Here is a 14,440-nt window from a genome sequence, read left to right as displayed (position 1 = left end):
TGCATATTTATAGATGTGTCTGTATATTTCTAGCCTGTTTTATTAATGTCAATATATAGTAATATTATCTCTTTACATTACTGATATAGTGTGGTAAAAACACAAAATGTTTTAAGAAAATACAAAATATTTTAAGAAAAACTGTGAGAAAATATGTGAATTACAAACATATAAGTGGAAAATTATCAATTTAAATTGAATTATAAAATAAGATCATACTTGTGCTAAAGAGTAGTTGGGAAATAATTACCTATAAATTTTCATGTGACTTTTCTCAAAATGTAGATTGGATTAGAGCAATTAACTCAATAGATGACTTTATTTTAAAATGACTCTTTAGACTTAACTGAAAGGTATAATACTCTTATCTATAAAATCTGTACGGTAAACTTAAAAAAAGGGATGAACTATTTCATTCACAATAGTAGGTATATCTGCCTTCCTATATAGGAACGCATACATCTACTATAAAATATTCTATGTACTGACATGCTATAATATATTCTCTTTTCTTTTTTATAACATAGGTTCTAATTAGAATTCAATGAGATTTTATCCCTTCAAGTGGCATTAACTTTTGTAGTCTCTGGGGTTTATCTCATTTCAATCAGTTAATCATAATTAGTGCATTTCTTTTTTAATAAAAAGGGCTTATCTCAGGTAAATAGTATGTAATACCTGGAAAATCAATTATATTGGAATAGAGAATCTCATAAAATTAAAATGCAGTTGGTCAAATATGTGAAGTTAATTTTAATGGTCCTGTGAGTGAAAGACAACTAGGAATGTTGATACTGGTAATTGAGGCAACCAAAAAATGCATCTGACATTTTGATCCAACTGTTATTGTAAAGAAATAGAGGAAACTCCATTATTCATTTGTTGTTTAAAATTTTCCAAATGCATGAGAGAGTATTATTTAAAAACACTAGTGCTAGGCATATTTATGTACTAGTGAATTTTCCTGTGTTTTAAAATTGGAGACGAACACTAGAGAAGGAAAAGTTTAGAACTTTATTGTTTTGGGAGAAGTGGTTACAATTTTGAAAGCCTTCAATATCCAGAAAGGTATACGAAACTGCAGCTGAGTGGGAGCTGGGTACGCAGCAAAGAGTGCACAGCCTGTCCCAGGGCATTAAAATTCAATGTAAAGAAAAGGAAAAATGTTCTGGTCAAACAAAATATGTCCCCAGGATAAAACTGCTTAGCAGTGTCTCCAGTTTGTTAACTTCTGCCTAGTAACAAAATATTAATAATGGTTAATTGATAGTAAAAAAAAAAAAACCCTCATTCTGTTGCTCTTTTCATATGATCTTTTGCAAATCTGAGAGAATTCAATGTTTATTTGCAATATTTTTCACTTTGATATTATCCAGTATGTCATACTAATATAAAAAAATCATGTGTCAGGCCTATTTAACAGAAATAATCAAGAGTCAATACGTTCATATAAGAAATATGTGTTGCCTCTGCTTCTGGCTGAGATGCAGTAACAGAAACAAGATATACCCTACCCCAACCTTAAAGAACAACAACAAAAATAACAAAATGTAAGGAATCAAAAAATTTAGATGACATTAAAGATGGGAACCAAAGGAGTTAATCTTTTCTACTGCTCCAATTTACTGCCCTGAGAGATTTTCCAGGATGCAGTGAAGGGATGAGAAAACCAGGTGAAATCTGATGCACTCTCTGAGCTGAGGAGATGTGAGAATCTGGGGAGAACAATGAGCCTGAAGTTTACAGGACAAAATACAGAAGAAAATACTCTGTCATACAGAGACAGAACTCTGAAGATCTGCAGAGGATCAAGCTCATTTATTCAGATGAGTAATGACTGGCACATGTGGGAAAAAAGAACATACAAAATATTTGAGTTTACAGTGCTTGGAATAGTGCCTGTTCTCATTAGTCACTCCAGAAAATTTATGATTTACAAGGATTGGGTGCAGAACCCAAAAGGAATAAGGGATCTTTACACTGAGAATGTATTCAGTCCAGCTTAACAAATCTTAAAAGCAAGATCTAAAAAAATCAGGCAAGAGAAGGAAATAAAGAGTATCCAAATTGAGAAAGAGGAGGTCAAACTATTGCTTTTGCCTGATGATATTATCTTGTATCTAGAAAACCACAATGTCTCCACCAAGAGACTCCTGGAATTGATAAGTAAATTCATCAAAGTCCCAGGTTACAAAATCAATGTACACAGATCAGTAGCATTTCTATATACCAATACAAGTCAAGCTGAGAGTCAAATCAAGGACTCAATACCATTCAGAATAGCTACAACAACAACAAAAAAATACATACGAATATACTTAACCAAGAAGGCAAAAGATCTCTACAAGAAGAACTATGAAACACAGAAGAAAGAAATCACAGATGACACAAACAAATGGAAAAACATCTCGTGCTTATGGATCAGTAGAATCGATATTGTCAAAATGTACTTACTACCCAAAGTGATTTAAAGATTCAATGCAACTCTCATCAAAACACCAATATCATACTTCACATATCTAGAAAAACATAACTCTACACTTCATTTGTAACAATAAAGGAGCCTGAATAGCCAAAGCAATCTTAAGCAAAAAGAACAAATCTAGAGGCATCATATTGACAGACTTTAAACTATACTGCAAGGTTATAGTAACCAAAACAGCATGGTATTGGCACAAAAATAGAGACATAGACCAATGGAATAGAACAGAGAATCCAAAGGTAAAATCATCTACATACAGCAAACTGATCTTCCACAAAGCAGACAACAACATACACTGGTGAAAAGAAGCCCTGTTAATAAATAGTCCTGGAAATATTGGATAGCCACATATAGAAGAATGAAACAGAATCCTATCTCTCAACACTTGCAAAAATTAATTCAAGTTGGATAAAAGACTTAAATTTAAAGCATGAAATCATAATAATTCTAGAAGAAAATGTTAGAAAAGCTCTTCTAGATACCAGCCTAGGCAAAGAATTTATAATGAAGACCCAAAAGGCAATTACAGCAACAATACAAATGGGACTTGATTAAATTAAAAAGCTTCTGCACAGGTAAGGAAATAATCAACAGAGCAAAGAGACAACTTACAGAATGGGAGAAAATATTCACAAACTATACATCTGATAAAAAAGGCTAATATCCAGAATCTACAGAGACCTCAAACAAATCCAAAAAAAAAAAAAAACCACAAACCACCCCATTAAACAGTGGACAAAAGACATGAATTGAAGTTTTTCAAAAGGAAATTAGCCAAATGGCCATAAAACACATGAAAAAATGATCAATGTCACTAATTATCAGAGAAATGCAAATTAAAATTACAATGAGATGTCACCTTACCCTGTTATAATGGCTTTTATTAAAATGTCCAAAAAAAAAATAGATGCTGGTATGGATTCAGAGACAAAGGAATGCTTGTAGACTGTTGGTGGGACTGCAAATTAGTACATACTCTATGGAAAACAATATGGAGATTCCTCAAAGAACTAAAAGTAGACCTACCATTCAATCCAGCAATCTGACTACCGGGTATCTACCCCAAGAAAAAGAAGTCATTTTATCAAAAAGTCACCTGCACTCAAATGTTTATTGCAGCACAATTCAAAATTACAAAGATATGGAATCAACCCAAGTACCCATCAATTCCAACTTGTGGATTAACAAAATGTGGGATATGTATACCATGGAGTTCTACTCAGCCATAAAAAAGGATGAATTAATGCTTTTTGCAGCAATCTAGATGATTAGCAATCTAGACAAAATAGATGATTATAGCTTAGACTAAAGTTATAATGATACCTTTAAAGACTACTAGATTGAGGCAAACTGTATTTTAGAAATGGAAATAACAGTACAAGGTGGATCCTGGGTTTGGGTACAGTTGAGATACTGTCTTTTTAAATGTATTTCTCTAATATATTTCAAATTTATTCAACATTCCATGTGTACAACTACATAATCTTAATATAGACTTAACACAATCTATATAATAGACTTCAATACAATGTTTTATTATATTTCAATCTTATCTTTACTGGTCTACTGGCTTTAAAACTAACCCCCTACAAAATGTATTCTCTATTCTACCAAAACTTTCTTGTTTAATACCATTCAATACTCCCCAAAATGATACACTGCTATATTGCATGCAAACTTTTCCCCATCATTCACCATTTCACAACCTTAATTTTCCAAATAGATACTAATTGTCATATTTTATGTATATATTTTTCTTTGCTTTTGGATATTCCTGTAGACTCCTTTTTTCCTTCTTTATCTTGTCAGACAAGCATATTCATTCCCATTAGAGCATTCACAAAATAGTTACTACCTCTTAAGACAACTTACTTGAATTTTCCAAGAAAACACTAAGCTCTCTTTCCCTTGCACTAATTCTGTATTTTGTAAATGCTTATATTATACCTCAAATGTCTACATATTATTTTTATTTGATTACACACCTACCTCTCAAGAAACCAAACAAAAAGTAATGCCCTTTTCGTATATTACTGGTGTGTTTCTATTTCTAGAAGATGTTCTTGTTACATGGCAGATGCTTCTGAAATGGTTTATTTCTTGTGAAACCTGAAGTACATGCTATGTGTTTGAAAAAAACTCACTGTTTCATAAGGTTATATTTTAAAATGTAATGTCTGCATTAAGGTTACAATATTTACCTTCTAAGTTTGTAGATGAATATCATTTCCTTTGAAAGTTTTATATAAGCAAGAATTCACATATTCTCAAGGAGTTTAATTTATCCTTTAGACCCTGATAATCATTGTGATTAAATTCTCCAACATGATGTATTAGTAGACACTGTTGAAAGTTTTCTAGAAATTTTAAGAATAAAATAGTTAAAATTGCAAAAGCATAGTTGAAGCCATTAGATTTCTTTGCAATATTGACTTTACACATACAGAAAACCAAAACTTAATTGCCATTTATAACTGATAACTTTGCGTCTATTATCTCTGAAGAAAGTAAAATAGGCTTTTATAGTATGCAACAGAAATTCATCCAGACACATGTAATAACATTTGCTTTGCTTGCTTATTAGATTAGCACTTAGTGGAAATGCAGTACTGGTTATATACCTACATTAAAATTTTGTGTCAGTAATATTCATTAAATAATTTTTAATATCATGGGTAGAATATTGAAACCATTCTTCAATGTCCATTTTATAGTTTGAATAATCCATCAGAAAAATGTGAAATTATGCATGTTTTCAATTCTATTCTATTCAAACAAATGTGTCTTTGTTTCCCGGTGTGGTTACTGTTATGCAATAGAGTGCTACAAAGGACAGAATTTGTCTTAACTCTATGCCCTATTATTAAGCATTGATATAAGGGAAAACATGCTAAAGAAAACTTTCCAACAACTTTACAGCCCCCAGATACCAACTATGGATCTTCTCACAGACTTAGAAAATCAATGCTCTAAAATTGGTACTTCTGTTTACATTGTCCCATAAACTCTCGAATTGATTTAAAAGTTTAACTCTGTACCATGTAGATCTATGGATTGCAAATCAAATTATTTGTTATGTAGGGGTAGGAAATGAGATGCAAAACACTTTTGGCTTTGCTGGTTTTGTTGATTTTCATTTTACTTTGACGTATCATATATTTGAATTGCATAACTTGCTTTTTTCATTGACAACCACTTACTAAATATTTATTTTATCTTGAAATTACAAATTCTATAGACTAAAAGAAACATTGAATCATTTGTGGATCCACTCTCTTCCCTACTAGCAAATTGCTTCTGCAGTACTATTGAATGGTTTGAACATTAAGCCCCATTCTAGATTTTGCCCCAGTAACCCATTACCATGTTCCAAACTCTCTCAAAATATAAGAAACTGAAACAATTATTCTGAAGTTGTTGATATAGCCATTATAAGTACTAATTATTGTCACAGTCTAGAATGGACATTCATATTTATTAAGTTACTATGTATTTTGAGGTTTTGGTTTTGTTTTGCTTTGTTTGCTATGGCTTTTCAAATTAAGCTTGTATTCATAAGTACAGATTTAAAACTGGTTATGTTCAATAAATTAACTTTCTAAAAATTAGACAGTAGCGTACCATCTAGGGGATGGACACGCTTGAAGCTCTGATTTGGGGGTGGGGGGGGGTAAGGACAATATATTTATTTTTCCAGGAACTTTATTTATCTTGCTTTTATTCAGTTTAAAATCACAGCAATACATCAGTGAAAAATAAAAACTTAGTCTTTTACATACCATATGCCAAAAACATATCTCATTAGAATACTGTGTAATAAAAATTAGTTATAAGATATTTAGGCCTACTTAGATAAAGCAAAGTATCAAGCAGGACTTGATTTTTTTAACTCAAAAGCAGTGGGAGGTTGAATTTTTCTCTTCATACACTAATTAATGACTTGCTTTAGAATTGATGTCCTTGTGAGAAGACAGAACTACACATAAAAAGAATATTTATAAATTGGCCAAATAAATGAATCTAGAGAAAAATATTCACTACTTAAAAGATAGTTGAAAATTATTAATAGATTATATCTACAAATATGGATCATTTGTATACATGGTGTACTATAGATACGTTTTTTATTGTAGAAGTTCCCTGAGACTTGACTAGTTTTTCCAAGGGTCTTTCCAGAGTAAAAAATAATTAATTAATTTAAATAATTTAAAAATGACTTAAATCTAATAAAAAGTCATTGAGTATCATTAAGTAGGACTGTGAGATGGCAATAATTTGGTTTTCATTACATAGAATTTAATAGTTATTTGAGAAAATAAAAAAAATAATTAAATAGAAAAATCACCATCTTGGCACCACTACAGATATTCTGTTAAGAATGGGAAGTGATGATTGACATGTGAAGGGGATTTTAGTTTCTTAGTGCAATTATTAGATTTGATTTTTTTTTTTTACAATTTCAAAAGATTAAATTTCTTTTTACCAATGTGTTTTGACAATAAACCAGGACTGTCACTCTCCTAAACAAAAAGGTAAGAGCTATGCAACTGGAAGGTTTCACAGAATGATGCAGCCTTCTTTTCAAGAGACTGGTGACAGTTTACTATGATGCTAATACTTCTTAGCTTTAATTCAATTGAATATATTTTGAAAAATGAATGATTCATTCAAAGGCTGAAACATTTAACACTAACAGTCTATCAGCATTTCTTAGATTCCTGTTAGCACAGAAATAGAAAATGTTATGAAATATCACTGTGACATTATTGAGGCAACTTTCTTTTTCTGTGCTTGTGGATTGATACTTCAGATCAAGTGCTGCAGATTGCATTCTAAGTGTATGAAATTGATTTTCAACCTCTTTACATCCTGATGATGTTGTTTAAACAGTCATGTGAGATGTATTTCCTGCAGCAAGATAGAGTGCTTTTTGTTTTATGTGGGCAATAGTTTAAACAGTAGGTTGACATTAAAAGAAATAAATATTCAAACGAGGTGAATTTGAAAGTAATTTATATTAAAGGTTTAGAATAACTTATTGTTCTTAAGTGTTAGAACAAATATTATATCATATTTTCTGGATGCTAATATGGCTAGTATAGGAAGAAATGAAGCATTGATTTGACATTGACCCAAATAATGATGCAATTATAACCTTTGCAAGAATGAATTAAAGCATATTCTAACCTTTTCATTGTTTCACTTTTCTGTATGAGAAGATCATTACTCAAAAGGGAATAAATGATTTTGCAGTAGGCTCTTGCTCAGTTATATTTCAATTTCTCATTACAATGAAATGTAAAGGAGAGGAAAAGGAGGATGGGTGAGACTCTACCAAATGCTCACTTGCAGTTCCTCATATGTAATACTCAGTATAGTTTAAGAATCTAAGAGAACAACCCATTTTGTTTCAGCAACAAATCTGTCATTTGTTGATGGGGCAAATGTATAATATATTTTACCAGCATATTGCCACATGTAACTTTTACTTGCAAAATGCAAGGCAAATTTTATTTTAAAGAGAAAACTTCATAACCTGAGAATTTAATTAAAAAATACCAAGTGAACAAAAATTATGAGAGCCTGTGAACATTAAACTAGATGAAAACTGCAAACCTTTATTATAAAAATTAAATTATAACACTCTTTGATTTGTTGAACATAATAATGCTTATTGAAATGAGTCAAATGACATTTTTTCTTATGAAGGTCTTTCTGATATATGGCATTTGAAACTTACTTCATTGTTCATGATCATTAATGCTTAATTTCAAAGATCATTTAATATGTACTTTGTAAGAAGTCTGGATTTAGACTCTTAGGTTTGCTTGCTTGCTTGAGTTGGTGAATTTAAAGAAAGACACTACTTCATTAAAATTCAAACAACAGATGAAATCTAAATTGCCCCAAGGTGAATTCTCAATTCTATGTAATTTGTTCATTTTTAAAGAAATGAAAAAAAGATTGTCTTTCATTTGCTCATTTGTTTCCCAGGGCAATTGACCCATTTTAAATATAAATGGTGGTTTAATACCATCATTTATATTTATGCCAAAGCATGCAATTTTTGTCTCTTTTTCATGTAATTTAACTTAAAAATGTATATACTGATGGCTTACAATGAGCCAGGTTCAAGTCCATTTTCCTAAGACACATCAGTGAACCAAAGACACCTCTTTGATGGAGCTTTATACACTAGAGATGATGGGAAGACAGATAATGATAAACATAACACACACAAGATAGGTTACATTAAAAAGCAATGAGCCTTCTATAATGGAAGCTAAAATAGAACAAGCAAAGGGCTTGCAATTTTAGGGAGGACCTGGAAAGTGGGTTTTAATTTTATTTAAGCCAATAAGAGTAAGCCTCTTTTTGGTGATATTTGACCAAAAAATTGAAGAGGTGAGGGACTTAACCGTGAAGATACTTGGAGAAAATTGGTCTACGCAGAGCCAGAGCAAAATCCCAAGAGTGGAACTTGGATGGTACATTCAGGGAAAGCTATGAAACCAGTGTGGTTAGGAAGCAGAAGGGTAAACAGAGTGACAGTAGGTGGAGATGTCTGAGAACTAAGTGTTGGGGGGTGTTATCATGTGGAGGTTTAAGTCATTAGAAAGAGTCTGGATTATACTCAGAGTGAAATGAGGAGCTAATTCAAACTTTTTAGCAAAGGAGTGAAAAGATTGCACTTAGATTTTTAACAAGATGTCTAGCTGCCAAATTATGAAAGACATATAAGAGTCAAGTCAAGTCAGCTAATTATGAGACTTGCTGTAATTCAGACAAGAAACGATGGAAAATATAGCAAATCCAAATAAGTATATTTAGTTGAGGAAATATATGGAAGCATTTTTTAATAGAAGACTATTTTGTTTACATACTGATCACATCACATATGCAAAGAGTTTTAAAAGATTATTATTTTAAGCTGCAAGCTTGGGAGGATCCATTCATTTCTCTTATGTGAGAAATCACTTTGGGTAACATACTTTTGATGTCATAACTAAATTTCAGTGTGAATTATTTGATGTGCAGATTATATAAAATGCCTTGAAATATACCATATTGGTACATAGTAATACTGAAGAGAAGAATTTAGCAGGGCTCAATTCATAACTCTGGCATTGCAAATTTATTTTCCTTTTATTCCTCCAAAATATGTTTCTGAGAGTTAGGCCTGCTAGGCCTGTTAGGAGGCTGAACAAGTATGATGATTAGGGGTGGTTCACAGATGATTCCAGAGTTCTTTTATAATATTGAAGTAGATTTGAAAAATAAAACCCCTTTACTCCAATTCCTTTTCAAGTCACTCTTGTGTATGTCTTGTTTAGTAAGTTCTGTCTTTCAGAGACTTTTGAAAAATTTAATATTTGCCTAATTAGCCATTCTCTCCTACTCTATCCAGTCATGCTTCTATTCTGCACCACCACAGTTTGGTACTTTTTATTCAACTTCTTAACTGTCATACGAGTATGTATTGAACAAGTATGTAAGCCCAATATTTTTACATTTATTCTTACATCAACAGTTTAAGAAAATTGTGTACATTAAAATGGCCCTTTGTCCCAAAACCCCATGATATATTTAGTACTATAAAGTAAAAAAAGTCACCATTCAAACTCCTACTAATATTTTTACAAGATTATAAAAACATTCTAATTAATATTTTTAAAAACTATTTTACAAAACATATTTTTTATAAAATACATAGAGGTTGCATTAGTAATTAATAATTATTGATAATGAGCTAAAATGTAATAACTAATTGTGGAGTTGGAGCTTAGGCACACACATTTTGGGGAAGGAACACAAAAAATAATTAAACATCATAAATAACATCTGGAATACAGAGTCCCTTCAGCACCATCACTATCTATTAATAATAATACTGAATTTCCTTCAGTACCTCTCAAGTTCCCTCCAGATGTCAACATTAACTGCTACTAACAATGTTTCTATTTCATTGCTATATATGTGTGCAACAAACAGCATGAGTGTATTTAGCTTAATTCATCCTAATATTTTGCAGTAGTATGTGAATAAATATGAATAGGCATATCTTTTTTTTTTTTATTTCAGCTCATCATGGGGGTACATAAGTTCAGGTCATATACATTGTCCATGTCCCGTCCATCCCCCTGAGTCAGAGTCCCAAGCGCGTCCATTCTCATTCTCCAGACAGTGCGCCTGGCACTCATCATGTAGGCTTATCTTTTTTTATTGGGTTCTGCTTTATTGTGTTTTGGAGACTGTGTGATTTTTACAAAATGAAGGTTTGTAGCAACCCTGAATCGAGCAAGACTATCAGCACCATTTTTCCAACAGCCTGTGTTTACCTCATGTCTCTGTATCACATTTTAGTAATTCTTGCAATATTTCAAAATTGATTTATGATCAGTGACCTTTGCTGTTACTATTATAATTGTTTTGGGGCACTATGAACCATATAAGATGACAAACTTAACTGATAAATGTTGTGTTTGCTCACTGTTCCACCAACCAGCTATTGTCTCCTCTCCCTGCCTCTCCTTCAGCCTCCCTACTCCCTAAGATGGCCATCAGTACATGAATCAATTAACAAAATTTAGTGTACATATACCATGGCGTACTACTGAGCCATAAAATATGGTGAACTAATACCTCTTGTATTAACCTGGATGGAACTGAAGACCATTCTTCTAAGTGAAATATCACAAGAATGCAAAAACAGACACCACTTGTACTCACCATTAAATTGGAACTAATCAATCAAAGTTATGTGCACATAAGGAAATAACATTCATTGGAAATCAAACAGGCAGGGACGGAGGAAGGGATGGGTCAATTCACAGCTAACAGGTACAATGCACACCATCTGGGGGATGGGCACACTTTGACTCAAATGGTACAAAAGCAATTTATGTAACCAAAATGTTTGCATCCGCCATAATATTCTGAAATAAAAAAAGAAAATATCACAACTACCAAAAATAAATAAATTGATTGGTTGATTTAAAAAAAAAAGAAAAAAGAAATTAGGCCAATTAATAACCATAAAATGACCTCTAAGTATGCAAGTTAAAGGAAGGGTCAACCATCTCTCACTTTTAAGTCAAAAGCTACCAAAGATTAAGAGATTAAGCTTAGTGCAGAAGGCATGTCAAAAGCCAAGACAGGCTGAAAGCTAGGCCTCTTCTATCAGTTGTGAATGCAAAAGAAAAGTTCTTGAGGGAAATTACAAGTAATGCTTCAGTGGGCACAAGAATAATAAGCAAGTGAGACAGCCTAATTGCTGAATGGGGAAATTTTAGTGGTCTTGATAGAAGATCAAACCAGCCACAACATTCTCTTAAGCTAAAGCTTAATTCACAGCAAAGTCCTCACTGTCTTCAATTTTATGAAGGCTGAGAGAGGTTAGGAAGCTACAGAGGAAAAGTGTGAAGCTGGCAGAGGTTGGTTCATAAGGTTTAAGGGAAGAAACCATCTCCATAACATAAAAGTATAAGGTGAAGCAGCAAGTGCTGATGTAGAAACTACAGAAAATTATCAGGAAGAGCGAGGTAAGATCACTGATGAAAGTGACTGCACTAAACAACGGATTTTAAATATAGACAAAACAGGAATATATATGCATTGAAAGATGTCATCGAGGACTTTTGTAACTAATGAGGAGAAGTCAATGGCTGGCTTCACAGCTTCAAAGGACACGCTGACTCTCTAGTTAGGGGCTAATGCAGTGGGTGACTTGAAGTTGAAGCCAACGCTCATTTACCATTTTGAGAATTCTACGGCCCTTAAGAATGATGCTAAATTTACTCTGCCTGTTCTCTATAAGTGAAACACAGCCTGGATGCCAGCACATCTCTTTACAGCATGGTTTACTGAATATTTTAAACCCACTGTTTAGACCCATTGCTCAGAAAAAACGATACTGTTCGAAATATTACTGCTTATTCACAATGCACTTGTTCACCCAAGAGTTCTGATAGAGATGTACAAGGAGCTGAATGTTGTTTTCATGCCTGCTAACACGACATCCTTTCTGCAGCCCATAAGTCAAAGAGTCATTTAGAACTTCAGATCTCATTGTTTAAGAAATACATTTTGTAACGTTATAGTTGCCATAGATAGTAATTCTGATGGACGTAAGCAAAGTAAATTGAAAACCTCCTGGAAAGGATTTACCATTGTAAATGTCATTAAGAGAATTCGAGATTCATGAAAGGATTTCAAAGTATCAATATTGACAGAAGTTTGGAAGAGGTTGGTTTCAATCCTTAAAGATGATTTTGAGACATTCAAGATTTTAGTGGAGGAGTAACTACAGATGTGGTGGAAACAGCAAGAGAACTAGAATTAGTAGAACCTGAAGATAAGTCTGAATTGCTGCAAACTCATAATAAAACTGGAACAACTGAAGAGTTGTTTCTTTGGGTAAGCAGAGAAAGTGGTTTCTTGAGATGAAATCTCCTCTTGGTGAAGAGGCTGTAAATAGGGTTGAAATGACAACAAAGAATTTAGAATATTGCATAAACTTCTTTGATAAAGCAGTGGCAGGGTTTGAGAAGATTAACTCCAATTTTGAAAGATCTGCTATAGGGAAAATGCTATCAGACATCATTGCAGGCTACAGAGAAACCTTTTATGCATGGAAGAGTCAACTCGTGGCAAACTTCATCATTGTTTTATTTTAAGAAATTTCCACAGGCACCCCAAACTTCAGCAACACCTCCCCTGATCAGTTAGCAGCTATCAACATGGAGGTAAGAGCCTCCAGCAGCAAAAGATATGACTCACTGAAACTCAGATGATCATTAGCATTTCTTAGCAATAAAATCCTTTTAAATTAAGGTATGCACATGGTTTTTTAGACATAATGCCATTACACACTTAACAGATTACTGTATAGTATAAACATAACTTTTATATGCACTGGGAAACCAAAAATTTTGTGTGATGTGCTTGATTTCAGTATTTGCTTTATTTCACCGATTTAGAACTGAACCTACAATATCTCTCATGTAAGCCTGGAATCACAAAGGTGAATTATTTATCAAATCCTGTGAATCATAAGGTATGCTTACTAAGAATGTTAAACACAATGCTTAATATTAAAGAGAAAAAACCAAAGAATTTGATTATGAAATTTTATCACCTCTCATATTCTGAGTGCCTGCTCCTTGAAAAAAGTTTTGCTAAGTCACATCTTCAATTTCCAGGACTTTGCAATTTATTGAGATGAAAAACTATGAATAGAGAAGCAGGTTATTAACTAGCACACAGACAACAAAGGAGGAGAGTTGGAAGTTAGTATCATAATTCTTTAGACTTTAATAGAGAGTTATTAAATCTTTATCCAGAGGATATGCACTTCAGTTTACTAAATGGCTCTCTGTAAACCTAGTGAAATGAATAATTTGCCAGATATTGTGAAAAGGGCAGACTATGATGTTTTATAGTATAGGCTGAATCTGTTTGTTTGACTCACATCGCTTATAAGCCAGTCTCTTGAAACCTTATCAGCTGTGTCATAACAATTTTAAAAGCAAAGCTGTTGCCAATTTCCTACAATTTCATGCCCTTGTATCTCCAACCAGGATTTGTTGACAGGACAGACAGAACAAAGCATCACACCACTGAATAGCAATTATTGCTCTGTATTGCATATTAATATAATAAGTGGGCCTTAGTCCATAAAATTGAAACAAATTACTTAGAAGTAATTTTTTTAAAGAAACATAAATACTTCGAAGCTAGTCTGAAGAAGAGTTAATTACCCTGTGAACAACTCAGCATAATTTTCTTCTGTAAAAATATTTTATATTAAAAGCCAGGTGTTTTATTTTATTTTTTCCTTTGGATAGATGCCCCATAATGGGATTGCTGGATCAAATGGTAGTTCTACTTGTAGCTCTTTGAGATATCTCCATATTGCTTTCCACAGAGGTTGTACTAGCTTGCAGTCCCACCAGCAGT

This window comes from Lemur catta, chromosome 12 (assembly GCF_020740605.2).
Source record: "Lemur catta isolate mLemCat1 chromosome 12, mLemCat1.pri, whole genome shotgun sequence".
NCBI lineage: Eukaryota > Metazoa > Chordata > Mammalia > Primates > Lemuridae > Lemur > Lemur catta.
This window is presented reverse-complemented; position numbering follows the sequence as displayed.